A 15551-nucleotide genomic window follows, 5' to 3' on the forward strand; every position below is an offset into this window, starting at 1 on the left:
TGTGCTTTTGTAGCGTAGTTATTGTTTTTTAGTTTTAGTTTTTAGCTGAAAAATACATATTGGTATTATTTATTTATTTTTGATTCTCAAGCGTTCATGTGGTGCCTGGAATTTCTTGTAAATGCTTTTCTTCTCTTGTTTTCTTGTTTCTTTTATGGTTTTATGGTTGCGCTGCCTTGCGCCTCTCTTCTTGTTTCACATTCAATTGGACACGCACGTGCACTATTTTTTCGCGTTCGAATTTGTTGCAACAATTTTTGAGTGTCCGTCCGTCCGTCCGTCCGTTTTGGTTTCTGCGACGACAGGCAGAGGCAGGCAACGCCGCCGCTTTTAAAAACGGTTATAAAATCCGCACGACACAAAATATTTTTTGCGCGCTGTCCGTCGCCTGGTGGTGGTGCTGCCGCTGCTGCCAGTGCTGCTGCCACCAGTCGCTGCTGTCGTCGTTGTCGTTGTCGCCATTTTTATGCACTTTGCACTCGCTCGCACACAAACACACACACACACACACACACACACACACACTCATGCATGTGCAGCCAAAGCAGCGCTCTCTCTCTCTCTCTATCACACACACACCCGCACCCGCACCCGACGACACGACAACGACAAACGACGACTACGACGACGACGACGACATACAATCAAAAACTCATTCGGCTACTTGGGCGCACACGCCCCCTCAAAAGCCCCTACAGGACAGGACACACACACCCACAACAGAAGGACAGTACTGAAGGGGGTACATGGAGCCGGAGGGTGGGAGGGAGGAGTATTCGTTCTAATAAAAAGAAGCAGACTGGGAAAAACGTGCGACAGCAACAGTGCGACCGAAGGTTTTTTTTGTGCGCTGCTTGTGACTGCTTGGTTGGCCGTCCGACCAATGACACTCGACGACAATATTAAAGAACGCACACCGACACGCAAGCAGAGTCACTCTCACACAACACACACACACACACAGAACACAGAAAACGAATCACAAAAAACGAAATGTCGTCGTCGTCGTCATGGAAGGGAGGGCGGGGGGATGGATGAATGTCGCTGTCGCTTGGGCGCGCTACCACAGATGCTGGGGGACACAACGATGAGAAAAGAAAGAAGAACGACCCGAACCTCGAGGAACGGAATGGAACGTTGGTTGTTGGTGGAGTGGGAGTGGGATGGGCTGGGGAAGGGGGTCCAATGTAATCCAATCGAAACGAGAACAAATACGCACACGCACGCACACGCATACACACATTGCTGGAGTGGCGGTGTGGGTGGGGATTGTGATGGGGGGGCGAGTATAAAAAACGAACGTAACGCATTTGAAGCGGTCGAAACCAATCCAAGAGAAGAAGCAGTACAAGAGCAGACGACACGGACGCAAAATAATAAGCAGTGCAAGGGAGAGAGGACACAAAAAGCAGTACAATCAGAAGTAGTAGAAGTAAAAGCAGTGTCAGCAGAGCAAGGGAGAGACCGACACTAGGAGAAGTGGGGTAGGGGAGCGCTAGCATCGGACCAGAGCGACAAGCGACAAACGACGACACTTTTGTGGCAGTGCGAGTGGGACAGACACACACACACACACACACACACACATTCGCAAGGGGAATGTAGGGGTGGGGTAGGATACACTCCATGCGTGGCCCTACCATTCCCCACCCACATCTGTACATCGTATCCTTTGGCCGAGGGGCGGAGCGCGCACTCTGTTTATGTGTGTGTATTTAACCCCCGAAACAAACCGTTAGCAATTTACCCAATACCCTGGAACGACCCCTACACAAAGTCGGGACTGGACCTGCCTACCGTACCACCACCACCCACCCCCCATCGACCATCGCTTGGGCTGGGCGACACTTCCCTGGGTAGACATTTTTTATGCGCCAGCAATGTTTTTGTGTGTGTGTGTTTGAAGAGTGGAGGGAGTCCCCGTCTTATATTTGTATGTACATATATACCACATAGATCCTGTTATTGTGTGGGTGCAGAGCACTCTCCCCAACCCACTGCACCGATTGCTGTTTTGGGGTGAACGTGAAATCCTCAACTGCTTTTTGCTTCTGGCAGCGAGGGTGCGCTGCACTGCACTGCTGACCGCCTCGGCTTTCGTGGAGGGTACAGTGTCCTGTTCAACTGCTTTCTGTGTGGGTGCAATCCTTTTCCACTGCTTTCTGGAAGGCTGCAGTTTTCCCAAACTGCACTTCTACACTGCTTTCCTCTTACACTGCTTTCTGGATGTGTGCACTCCTTTGAAACTGCTTTTGTGCTGGGATGCACTATTCCTCAACTGCTTCTTCCTAGAAGGGGTGCTGCACGACAATGCTCCTTCCGGCTTCTGGGGCGTTCACCCTGCCTTAACAGTTATTTCTTGAACATTTTTTTGTCTCATACTTTTCATTTTCACAGCAAAAACAAAAAAAAACGAATACAACTTAAAAAATTCGCACCACAGCAGATTGAAGGTTGAAGAGTGTTGTTGTGATTCTCAGGGCTCAGGTGATTTGGTGTTCGGTTCGGTTTGGGGCTCTCCGGGGGCTCTTGCTGGCGTTTTGTCGTTTTAGCGACGGCAAAACCACACGCGCGGCCAGCAAAAACAGCAAAAACAGAATAGAATGGGCCGCAGAGCAGTGCGGATGGAGAGGCAGAGGAGAACATGCGAGAGGCAGAAACAACAACGACAACGACAACGGCAACAACGAAGGCGGCGGCGGCGGTGGGCGGACGGACGGGCGATGGATGGCGACAAGCAGTCCAAAAACAAAACAAAAAAAAAAGAGCGACCGATTCCCGAGGGTTTACCGTTCTTGCGATGCGGTGCGATGCGGCAGCGGCAAGTCGACGTCGACGTTTGAAATCACGTCGCTGCCGTCGCGGTGGTTGCTGCGGCTGCGGCGGCTGGCGCTGCCGAGCTGCTGCCTTTTTGGCGCTCGTGTAAGCCGACGACACGCACACAGAAAGGGGAGAGTGCTGTGTGCATGTGTATATATTGAAGCAGCAGCGGCCACTGGTGGCCAGCACACTCACACACATGCACCGCGCGAGAGAGAGAGAGAGAGACGCTGTCCATGCTGTATTGCCGGCTCGCTCTCTCTTGCGCGCTCACGCCCAAGCACAACAAAGAGGTACAAGCAGAGCAAGCAGCTATGGAGAGACAAAAGCAAGCAGTCCACTATAGAGTGTCAAACGCAAGCACGCAGAGCAAGCAGTGCATTGCTGGTTTTAAGAGAGTATGAGTGGACTCGGCCGCTCTCTTCAATACACAAGCAGCAGCCCCACTCTCTCTGCTATCACTTCTTTGCACCCTACATTGCTGCTGCTGATGCTCTTCGATTACAGTTGCACTTATGGAGCAGCAATCTGTCAAGCAGTTCTTGCGGTGCAGGAGATTCCTCCAAGCAGTATGGCCGAAGAGTCGTCCGAATCGAGTGGTGCTCTAATGAAATAATTAATTACGAGTACAAGCAGCAAATCCCCAGCCACATCGATGGGTGTACCACCCATTCGAGAGCTTACCTTCCCCTCCCCTCAACACACACTGCACGCTGTATCTGCGGATGGAAGTGTATCTGAAAGATGGGTCTCGGGGCGAGCAATCGGGCAATTGTAGTGTGTGTGTCACTTGTGGTACGGACGGACGGACGGACGGACGGACGGACGGACAGGCTGCCTCTGCGACCACTTCAGAGGAGGGTATGCAGTGAGAGAGGGTGGCTGGGTGGCTGGCTAGCAAGAAAGTGCAATAGAGTTTAATTAAATCACATTTCGGGATTACTTTTGAAAGGTTGTCTGTGAGAATTTTCATTCAAAATGGAAACCCGTATGCGGGTATTAAATATTTAAGAAATACATAGATTTATACCCCGTTCCCAGAACGGAACACGAAGGAAGATGATTCCCTTAAGCGAACTGATAAGAAATTTCGAAGAATAAACCAAAATATTTGTGCGTTTCTATATCTCTTTCTTTAGAAAATTTCTAGAAAATTCGCATTTATTGTATATATCCAAGTATTTTCATTTTTGGGATTGCCTATGCATTTCTTAAACTACGCAAAAAAGTTTGGCATTCCCTATAATCATATTTGCATCCCTATTATCATCTTTATTAGAACGGTCTAATAATTGGGAGATTCATGTAGCTTTCTTTATTTTTTTAAATGCTATAATTATGTATTATTAGGTACCAATATTTGTATCTTCAGTTGCTATTACATTGCATCTTTATTTGAGTTCCGATGTCATATGATTCTGATACGAATTTTTAAACCTGTATCTGAATTACAATTAAAGTTCGTTTCGTAATAGATAGATAATCTATCCATATATTTATTAGCTATACATACATCTATGTATCGTATCTTGTATATTTCACCATCCATTCTGTACACAAATTTGCTTAAACTAAACTTTTTCTAAATCATAATTTGGAGCCTTGGATGTACATATGTATATACATAGATATATGTATAATCTTTGGTACATTTGCTACTATCCTACGCCCCTGCACCCTCCTAAGCTCTGGCAATCAATTTGATAAAGCTGCATGCCCCACATCCCTCCCCTTTTTTACTCTATTTCAACCTCAAAGATACGAAACTTGAATGGAAAATTGCATTGCAGCCAAAGCAAATGTCAATTGCATACAAATAAACGCATATACTAGATACACACATACATACATACATATGTATCTGTATCTGTATCTGCATTTGTACTTGTGTGTATCGCCATGTGTGCGTGTGTGCTGGTTGTATTCTTGGATTTGTAGACAAACTTTGTTTATTGGACACACAAGTAAATGGTCATGTATCTGCCAGATACTCTTATGTGCCACACAAATGCATACTATATCTATCTTTTCTCTATGTACATATATACATATGTTTGTATGTATCTGAATCTGTGATTCTATCTGCATCTGAGTGTGTGTGTGTGTATGTGTGTGCTTATTGCCGAAGTTCTCTGTGCATCCGTAAATGGTTCTACGGATGTACGGTACGGGTGCGGGTCAAATCGTAATCTAGGCACCTGCCCCACAGCCCTGTCCACATCCCTCTGCACATTCCCTCTCCCGCATTCAACACTCGTGCCACATAGAGCTCTCCCTTTCCCCCACACACGCCCGCAAGGCAAGACCCGACAGAGTGCGCGGTAACCCTCGTGGTCGCTGTGGAATCAAGAGGCAAGTGGGAGGGAGATGGTGGCTGGTGGCTGGGGGCTGGGGGCTGGGGGCGGACGGCGGACCCCATGTGACACATGAAAATGTGTCGCCTGCTCCCATCCACCCACACACTCGGCACAGGCGGCAGGCCCCCCATCCCAGGTGCACCTACTCCCAGCACATTGGTCGAACGGCGAACGGATGGCTGCGCATGGCCCGAAGAGAGAGCAGAGCCGCCACTCTATTGCTCTCCCACTCAAACTTCGTCTTTCTGTCTCTCTCACTCGGTGGCAAACGTACGGTGGGATACTAGAGTCGGCTAAGCAGTGCAGGCAAGGCGGTCCAGTTCTTTTGGATGCATGGGTCAGAGGATACCTACAGAGATTCCGAATTTTATTGCAGCACTCCACTCCAACCAGAGCAACCGAAAACAATTTGACAGGGAATTATGATTGCGTTTATAATCAGTATATATGCTAATCGCACATCTAAACACAGACACACACACACACACACACACACATGGTGTGTATGCGCGTCAAGGTCGCGGCTCAAATTGCAGCTGAAGAAATCCCCAAGAGATTATGTTTGTGTGTGTTTTTGGCTGGTGGGGTGGGGGGCTGCGATGAGTGTAAAAGATTCTTTGCGTGTGTGTGTGTGTGTGTGTGTGTGTGTGTGTGTGGAACCAGTTTTCGAGATGCTTCCCAACACTCACTCCATCCATACATTGTGGGGGCCCTGGGCGTGCGACTCCACGCCGAATCACGCCCCCTTTCGCATATAGAGTTTTGGCTTTGGTTCTGCCTTAACTATGAGAAATTGCCGGGCATCATCTAGATATGATTGGAGATGGGTAAACTACACATCCATTATCCAAAGAGGACCACGCAGGCGGGGAATCGAGGGGAATGCAAAGGGGTCTTGAAGATTTGAGACCTTTAAACTATGCTCTAAAGTAAATATACATATTTCCGATAAGAATACCAACAACTCTTTGAGATAATTCTATTTGGAGTAGACATACAATACTCAAACAGCTTACGATTTGAGGTATGATTATTAGACAGTTTCAAATTATTATTGATAGATGGTTCATATTTATATTAAAAGGTAATACTAGTTTAGAATTTGAATTTGAAATTGTTTTACGAACTTTTGAATTCTGACCACGGATTTGGATTCGATTGACTACTAACATCTCCGGACAGACTTCATAATTTGTTGTTTTGCTGCTATATCTATAGATCTATAGATATATCTGTACAGCAAGTAGTACGTTTCCAATTGGATTAATAATGAATTTGTACAAGGGTTCTGTGACATGAATGGAATAAATGAATGGAAAATATAGCGTTGATGTGTTTTTATTCTTATAATTCTAATGAAATTTAAACAGCAAAGGGGAAACCGTAAATGTTTTCCAGTCAGACTATCAGTAGATTGTAAATTCGGCATTTCCAGCTTGTCAAAAGATGTTCGAAGATTCATATAATTCTTTCTTTTTATCCATAGTACACACATAAATCGGTTGTACTTTATTTTTCATTTAGAGTATACTTTTGTTTGTAAAGCCTCTTTTATTCCAATGGTATTCCCATTGCTCTGAAATATTTCATGTTTGAGAACTGTGGGGTTTTCCCAATCCTTTGAAAGCGGTTTCAGAGATGTGGCTCCTGCACAAAATTAAACTCATTGCTGGCCCTGCTTTCAATCAGGTTGATGCTTCTTGCTAGTTCTTAGCGGACGGAACTCTCTCTTTTTCTTGTTGACCAAAGTGTCCGCCCCACCATGGAAATACACCTTTGGGGGCTGAGCAGAATGGGATATGGGAAAATGGAAATAGAAATGCGAGTACCAGAAGAAGAGAATGAGGACTAGAATGTGCTTGGGCACGGGCATGGGAATGGGCATTAGAAAAACGTAACGAAACGAAACGAAATAGAAAGGCATATTGTTCGATTTGTACATTTTCAAGAGCGTTAATTTGTGACAAGAAGATAAATGTTTCTCCTCTGCGCTCTCTCTCTCTCTCTCTCTGCGCCTTTCCGCCCCTTCGTTGGTCAACGCCCTGCTGCCCCTTCACCTTCACCTTGCCGCGTTCTAATGTGGGGGAACGTCCCATGTCCGCTGTCCACTGGAGAGGAGAGGCTATCGAGAGGCTAGTGAATGTATTGTAGCCATGGCAAATGATCAAAAGCCAAAGCCGAAACCGAAGCCACAGCCACAGCCACAGCAGAGGAGGGCACGGGCATGGGTACGGGTACGGGGAGAAGTATTGAAATCATGCCAAGTCGGGGCCAGCCATACACTGAGAACAAAATTTACTATAATTTGAGAAATCTTTGGGTAGTTTTATTAAAAATTTTGTACCTTTCGGAATAATTCTTTGTCTAAAAAATACAACAGTTACATAGGTCGAGCCTTTGAAGGCTAAATGTTTACATAAAACTATACTCGTATCTCTTAAAAGAAAAAGTAGTGTTTGTTTTAATTAAACAAATAGGTTCTCTATTTTGTTGGAACTGGTGAATGTATGTAACACTATGAAGAGTCTTCATGAAGACTGTTCAAATAGATTAAAATTGAATTTGAATAGTTTTTTTAATAGTTTTCCGAAGACTGATACCAATGTTTTCTTAAATATATTATATTATTAAAACTCTACACAGCTGGTCTCTCAATCTCTTTTAACCATTCTGTTTATGACAGTACAATGTTTTTATAGTTTCTGATTTTCGCAATTTCCCGCAAATGCCATTCGAAATACATGCAAGAATTTCTCTCAGTGTAGTGTAGACATGGCCGGGAGAGAATTGACCGCAATTATGCGATAAAGATAAAACAATGTGGTGTCATTTTTATGGTTCTTTTTCGATGGTCAGAAGGTCCGACGCACACACAGGCGCACACACACACACACACACATACGATACAAGGCTGCGGCTCTGCACCCAAGGTGCGGGAGAGAGAAGGTGATAATCTATAATTGCCCTTGCTACAACAATTGTTCCTTTAATTCCACCGCCACCGCCGACGACGACGACGACGACGACAACGACACAGACAAAGAAAATGTGTCCTACTGTCGCGGGGGCTGGCAGGACGGGACATGGCATTAAGGTAGAGGAAAGGTAAAGGTATAGGTAATAGGACTGGGATCGGGATCGGGATCGGGATCGGGATCGGGATCGGCATACTACGACACAGACATTTGGTAACACGTGAAACGAATGCGTTGACAGCTTGTGGAGTGTCTCTCCGTGTTCCGGGTGAGTGTGTGTGTGTGTCTCTCTGTGGAAAAGTGATTAGGGATCAAAATATCGTTTATAACTCATAATGACCATGACAAATATTACATTCAATGGGCATCGTGGTCTTTGGCTTCGGCTTCGGCTTCTGCTCTGTGGTCGGTCCCAGGTCGGTCTCTGCGGTCAACAGTTGTTGAGTTGACCCTCAAGGCAGGACCCGGACCCAGGCCCGGACCCTGTCCCTGTCCCTGTCCGAAAACTTCTTGCCCACATGGCAGACGGACCACGGATCGTGGTCGAGAGCTGTCAGCGTCATCTGACGCTCCTAAAAACAAAAAAACAAAACGCTAATGAACACGAACGTGAGAGCCCACCCTGATGGAGGGGAGAGACGAGCCTGGACCCAGCCTATTCGCGGTTATCGGTTAATCGTTTAATCGCCTATCAGAATAGCGCCCATTGTCTCTCTGTACGACTCTCTATCGGTTCCACATTAAGCACAATTAGAGCGGCCGTGCCGGCAATTAATTTATCTTCTGTTAATTTTAATTGACGTTCCAGGCCCTGGCTCCCGCTACCCAATCCCAATCCCAATCCCAATATCAATACCGACCACCGTTAAGGCACAGTGGGCCAAGTCGATTGTACATAAACTTTGAACTTAGTTTAAAGAGTTTGTGGAATAGAATCAAAAGCAAGCAGCTATTTTAGAACTTTTATATAAAATGAAACCGATTGAAAAATGGGACAATTATTTTCCATTCTATTTATTAGATTTTATTCAATTAAAGTACACGAACTTTATGATATCTCTTAAGATTATAGATCAAAATCCAAATCATTGATCGATAACACTGACTATATGTTAGGTTGATGTTGCATGTGTTTTTTTTTTTTTTTTTTACAAAGAATAACATCCTGAATAATGGAAAAATAAATATTTAAAATATATAGAAAATCTATACAAAATCCATGAGTCCATGCCATTAATCGGTGTTCTTATTTATTCTGTGAAAGCTTTCAAGTTTTATTTAATAGCCATTATGGGTGGGCTCTATGACAACTTCATCTGGCATCATTCCACTGTTGAGTGTCGGGTCGGAAGTGCGTTTCGGTTCTTCTCAATCATTATGCTCGTAAATTTGCCAATTGCTGACAAAGCTTATCGCTTTCGAGTTGCCAGTGGAGTGCATCCAAAATTCCGTGGAGAGAGAGGGATCTTAAATGACACTCAGAGTGAGGGACAAGGGCACTCCATCTAGTCAGCACTTTTTTGTGTTATTTATTTATTTTGTCCGATTCTTTTGCTCGTTTTTAGCGATGTCACCTTGCCGGATTGCGCACTTGACTCGGAGACCTGAACCTGAACCATTTGCCAGCCCAAAGGCAGGGCAGGGCAGGGCAGGGCAGGGCAGGACCAAAGGCAAAAAGGATGCGCCAACGAGGCTGGCAAAACAATGAAATTGTGGAATTTGTGCCCTGTCCTTGTCCTTGTGTTGTCCTCAGTCCTCTGTCCTCTGTTCTTTCTGTTGTGTTGAGAGAATTGCCGTCATGAGCGTTTTATGTTTTAATCCCTCTTTGTGTGAAGCCAAACATTTGCAGGATCAGGACGGACTGCAGGACTCCCGGGCCTGCGTGTGAGATCAGGGCTCTTGAAGTGTACACACCCCCGAGATCCCAATCAAAACGGTGACAGCTACAATGTGCGGGATTTGTCATTTGTCGTGGGTCCCAATCCCAGCCGCAGTCCGACTCTCGAGTCAATCCTCAGCCACTTGACTGCGCCGAGACGACACCTACGATACACCTGACAAGAGGCGATTAGTGACCCGCACAGTGCACATTGCTCACTGCTCAGTGCACTCTGTAGTCTTTTGTGGACTCTCCTCTGAGGACTCAGAGGCCAGGATCAGTGCCAGTGCCAGTGCCAGTGCCAGTACCAATACCACTGTCAGTACCAGTATCAGTACCAGTTAATGTGATTTGGTTTACACGTCAAAAACTCAGGCAGGGAGCGAACGAACAGCGAAACAGCAAAGTCAGTGCGGCGGATCCCTGCAGATGCTATCGATGGACCGGGTCCAGACGGAAATTCAAACTGCCGCGGGTCATCCAATCCAGCTGCATGGAAACACTTAGGGGCCAGGTCCTAGTCTACTCCGCCTCCGCCACATCCTCCTCCTTTACTTCGATGACTTCCACTGATAATGGCATTCGACTGGGGCCTTAGGAAGCTTTGCACCTGGCCTGGCTCCCAATCGAATCGAATGGCATCGCATTGAGCCGCCACCCACTTTAGGCATTCGGTGGGGAATATCCACAATCCTCAAGTGAATACTACGAGGTGGCTCAGCACGATAAATATACTTCTCCAACATTAAAAATAGAGCTGTAACAGTAGCTGGTCGGAGGTAGTATTGCAGACTGATGGGTTCCAATATTACTTGCCAGAGATGTTTCGTTTCTGACTAGCACATATAGTATTACCGGGGATGTGACTTCTTCAAAAAGTATACTCAACATTACAAATTACTAAAGGTATGAGCTGAGAGAGGGAGGACAGAAAACGAGACCTTGCCCCTTACTGAATGAGACAACCCATTCTAAAATGCGTGAGATTAATTCAAATCTCAGCCCTCGGCTGCCTCGTGACTCATACGAGAGAGCATACCAGCTGAGAGTGTCTTTTGAACGCCCTCTTGGGGCTTTTCAAGCTGTCTTTAGAGAGGCGCACGAAAAAAACCGTGTGCCAAAGAAATATATGGCCGTTACTCACAGCCAGAGTATATTCAATCAGCTAATGTCAGTGTCAGTGTCGCAGTAAGCAGCATCGAAAATTGTACTTTAGTATTACTGGGATATAGCATATCGTAAATCCCTATCATACGATAAAAGTATTCTTCACAAACGACGGCTTATATCTGTGGAAACATCTGCCTTGCCTACAACTCCAACTCCAACTCTGACTCTGACTCTGACTCCAGTCACTTGTCGATCGTGAGAACCTCGCTTAATTGATTTCCACATGCCTTGGCCATTGGCCATCGCAGAATCGGAGAATCACAGAATCACAGAACCGAGTGCCACATGTGGGGCAGGCAGCGGCTTGGCTTGGGGACGGCAAAAAGTTCAAATGCCACGCATGACCGTCACAAATCCGATGTAATCTCCGGCTCTGACGATCGTTCTGAATGCAAATTGGAATTGGAATTTTCGAGCTTTGATCGTTGATCGATCGCCAAAGATTGTGATGGAAAATGTGGATTATTGAGTGTTAAAATACAGTGAAGCTGTGATTTGTATTTTTAAGATGACTTTTTCGCACTTCTGACGAGTATAAAAAGTATCAAAGGGCATAAGGGGTTCACTGAACTGTTGCTTAACATATCCCTATACGGATTTGCCTCCTACAAAAGCACTCATATCTTTTTCAGATATGTATTCCCACCAGCACAAAGACAGACGGGACTATACCTTAACCGTTTAACCGTTTAACCGATAACCAATGCTATGATACTCTTTAATTCGATACCCTTTGCCGCCAGCGAACCCTCGACTTGTCTTCCCATATAAACACTTTTCAGAGCCCCACTAAATCCTCTAGTGTGTGTGAGTATCTCTGTTATCTACAAACAACAAAAAAAGAGAGGAAAAGGGAGAATAAGAGAACCCACAACCAAGTTGTGGGCCCGCGGCATGTTCCTGCAATTTTTTATTATTCGTACTCTTTAAGTGATCGATCGAAATTAAATAAGAAAAGTAAGGAAAGAAGGAAAATGCCCTGCCCTGCCCTGCCCTGCCCTGCCCCAGTGCCTGTTCCTGTCCCTGTCCTTGGTCCCACAAAAGGGTATCCATAGCCGAGCCCCTGGACCTGAACCTGGGCCTGGACCTGGGATTCTCTGGACACGCTCTGGGGAAGCTCTGGCGACTCTTCTGGCGAACGCGATGGTTAATGTGCGTTTAGATACGAAGACATGTAATTTCCCAGCTTCAGCTTCAGCTTCAGAGTTCGCAGTCGTCGCTGGACTGTGAAGCTGCTACAGAGGAGCATTCGCAGACAGTTGTCAATGGCAGCAGGCAGAAGGCGGCGAGGAGTCCGATCCCACAATGCGGGAGACATTTTGCCCAGGGAACTGGCTCGGACCAGACCAGACCAGACCGGCAATCGTGCCCTGGCCTGGCCAAGTTGTCTATGATGACGGCATTGATTATGATGGCCCTGGCCATCCCATGGAGGCTATATGCTATATGGTATATGGTATATGAGAGCCAGAGCCTGGCTTTCTTGGCGCGTTCTTATTGCAGGCTACTGGTGCATCGGACCTGGCTGGGGCATGGAATCACGCAAGCTGCATTTGGCATCATCGTTATCGTACGGCATCATCATCAACGTCGTTATGAGAGGCAGCAGAGGTCCAAGAAGTGCAAGAAGTGCAAGAAGTGCAAGAAGTGGAGTGCCGTGGCACCGCTGGAGCGGAGGCCTGCACCTGTGTGTGTCAGGTATGACCCCAAAAAAAAACTAAACACCAAAACACTTTTCCACATTCAGTGTGACCAAAATAGTGCAAAATTAAAGCAATTTGATTTTATGGTAATGCATATTTAAGACTCTTCAATTAATGGAGTACTTCCTGGAAGTCGAAGTCAAAACACCTATATTTCGGGCCGACATATGAGAATATTTGTATAAAACAGGCATTGATTTAATAAGTCTCAGTTCCCAAAATTTGACCAAAGAAGTGGCCGTTCCTTGAGCCTTGGAAGGCCCCAGTTATACCCCAGAAGAACGTTCGTTCACTCGGAGGCGTGTCCCCATTTGAGAGCGCGTTGAGCGTTGGGGCTGAGCGTCTCAAATCGCTGGTCATTTGGCCTGACAGTTTTTGCCGTTTGGCACAAATCCAGTTAATTAACGAATCAGCAGAGATCTGTGAGTGGACTGAGTGCATGCTGAGGAGTCAAATTCACACTCGCCACCAACTTTCCCATTGCTTGCAGGGCCACAGCTTGAGTCCGGGATGATACTTGGACTGCGACTGGGCCTGGGACTTGGACTGAGACTCAGACTGGGACTAGACTTTCAGACACACCATCGCAAATTGTTTACAATTCGAAAATTGTTTGCCGACTCTTATCGGTGGGGGCATCTTAACGAACACGCAGCACCTGAGTGGAGCGGAGCGGTGTGTGGTGTGTGCTGTGTGGTGTGTGCTGTGTGGTGTGGTGGGGCACCCTCGGCAATGTGGCATCCATTTGGCATCATTCATCGTGCTCAAATGTCATGCAATGGGCAATGGGCAATGGGCAATGGCCCAGACCCTGATCGCTAATTACAGCCTCTTGTCTGTGGTCACGTGACATAAGCAGGAAGATCGAATGCAATAGATCACCGATCGGTGACCGTCTGTTGCATTGCTCCTTCTTCTTCTTCTCCTTCTACTCTCAGCATGCCTCAGTTCTTGCCACACAGAAATCAGTCATGCCGTGGAACAGATTAAGGGGAGCCCACATGGGGGATGGAATGGGATGCTGAACGATTAGGAGTGGAATGAAGATGGGGATGTGAATGTGAATGTGAATGTGGCATGGGTCCCCCATGCATGACGCGGCTTCATTAAATGCCCAGGCAACGCACAAACACACACACTCACATATTTATGCCACGAACAAATCTACTCCCATTCGCAGTTCGACAAACTTTCCAGCTAATTGGTGCGTGTGCGATGCACATTAAGCCTAGGCCCCAGTTCCGATCACAGATGATGGGGTTCCGCGTCTTTGGGAGTGAACGGGCACACAGCCGTAGGCCTCAAAAAGATAACTGCAATTGTATTCGTCTCCATTTGACAATCCCCCAATGAAGGTAGATGATCAATAAAATAATGAAATTAATTCTGAAAACAATAAAGAAATAAGACAATTACGATTCAATCATTAAAAGTAGTTTATAGAAATGTTTGGACGTTCTAAAGATGCGGTTAGGATGGGTACAAAGTAAAGTTACCGAAAAGTACAGTAGGTACATTAATATCCTTTAACGTAAAGCATTTTAAAGAAGCCTTTCGAAATATAGAAATATATGCATTTCAGCTGAACGATTTATTTCCACTTGTTAAGCCAACAATTAATCCATCATAGACCAATAACAAAACACAAAACTCTTCCCCAGAGCAGGGATGCATGACGCGTATGAGAGGAGTTTTAAATACGTATGAATTTATGGACCCCAGCAGATACGAGTATGCCAGAAGTATCCCAGAGAACTGCGGGATGGGTATGGCTCTCCGTCTGGAGGCAATGAGCTGCTGTCATGCGAAAGCATTTCTGCTGTGCGTTGACATTTGTCTGGGAGAGGAGATGGCGGAGAGGAGAGGAGAGGTCTGAGCTTGCCCAGTGGAACGTTTGTGGCCCTGTCGCATAATATGCAATCGCAATCGCCGGAGGTAGCCCCAGCACCAGCAACAACAAAGAGATCTGTCCGCGACAACACGGTGACGGTGACGGTGACGGTGACGGTGGCGACGTCGTCGTCGTCGGCGGTAGCACTGGCGTGGCGTTTGCGTGTCAAGCGACATCATTTGCATAACAATGCTGGGGACGATTCAAATTTTTCGGTCTCCCAGAGCAATTTTCACGACGACAAACACCACACACCACACACACAAACAGAAAGAGAGACGACACCCTGCGGCACCTGCCCATGCCTCTACCTGTCTCCATAGTAGCTTCTTACACATGAGGAGTAAATGAATGATTTTCAGTTTCAGTTGGGGCTAAAGCTAGAGCTAAAGCTGGCAAATACCTGCCTGCACACACGCGTACGCATATGACATTATCCAAGACACGACCCACGCCCTTAACCAGAACAGAAAGTACCCCAGAGCGCACCAGAGACCACCAGACACAGACACAGACACAGACGTAGGGCCCGTCCCGGCCCGGCCCGAGAGCTTGATCTCAAGATCTGCGTTGCGTTGCGTCGCCAATGCGGAACGGAACGAGGGCCGAACACCGAACACCGAGGCCAGACCCAGACCCAGACCCAGACCCAGACCCAGACCTATACCTATACCCAGAGCCAGCCCAGATCGGTCGGCGGCCCAGCCAACCAGCTGTTGAATAATTTATGCGCCACCGCCAACCGTCACCGCCAAA

This window comes from Drosophila persimilis, unplaced genomic scaffold, assembly GCF_003286085.1.
Source record: "Drosophila persimilis strain 14011-0111.01,24,50 unplaced genomic scaffold, DperRS2 tig00000663-arrow-arrow-pilon, whole genome shotgun sequence".
NCBI classification, from domain to species: Eukaryota; Metazoa; Arthropoda; class Insecta; order Diptera; family Drosophilidae; genus Drosophila; species Drosophila persimilis.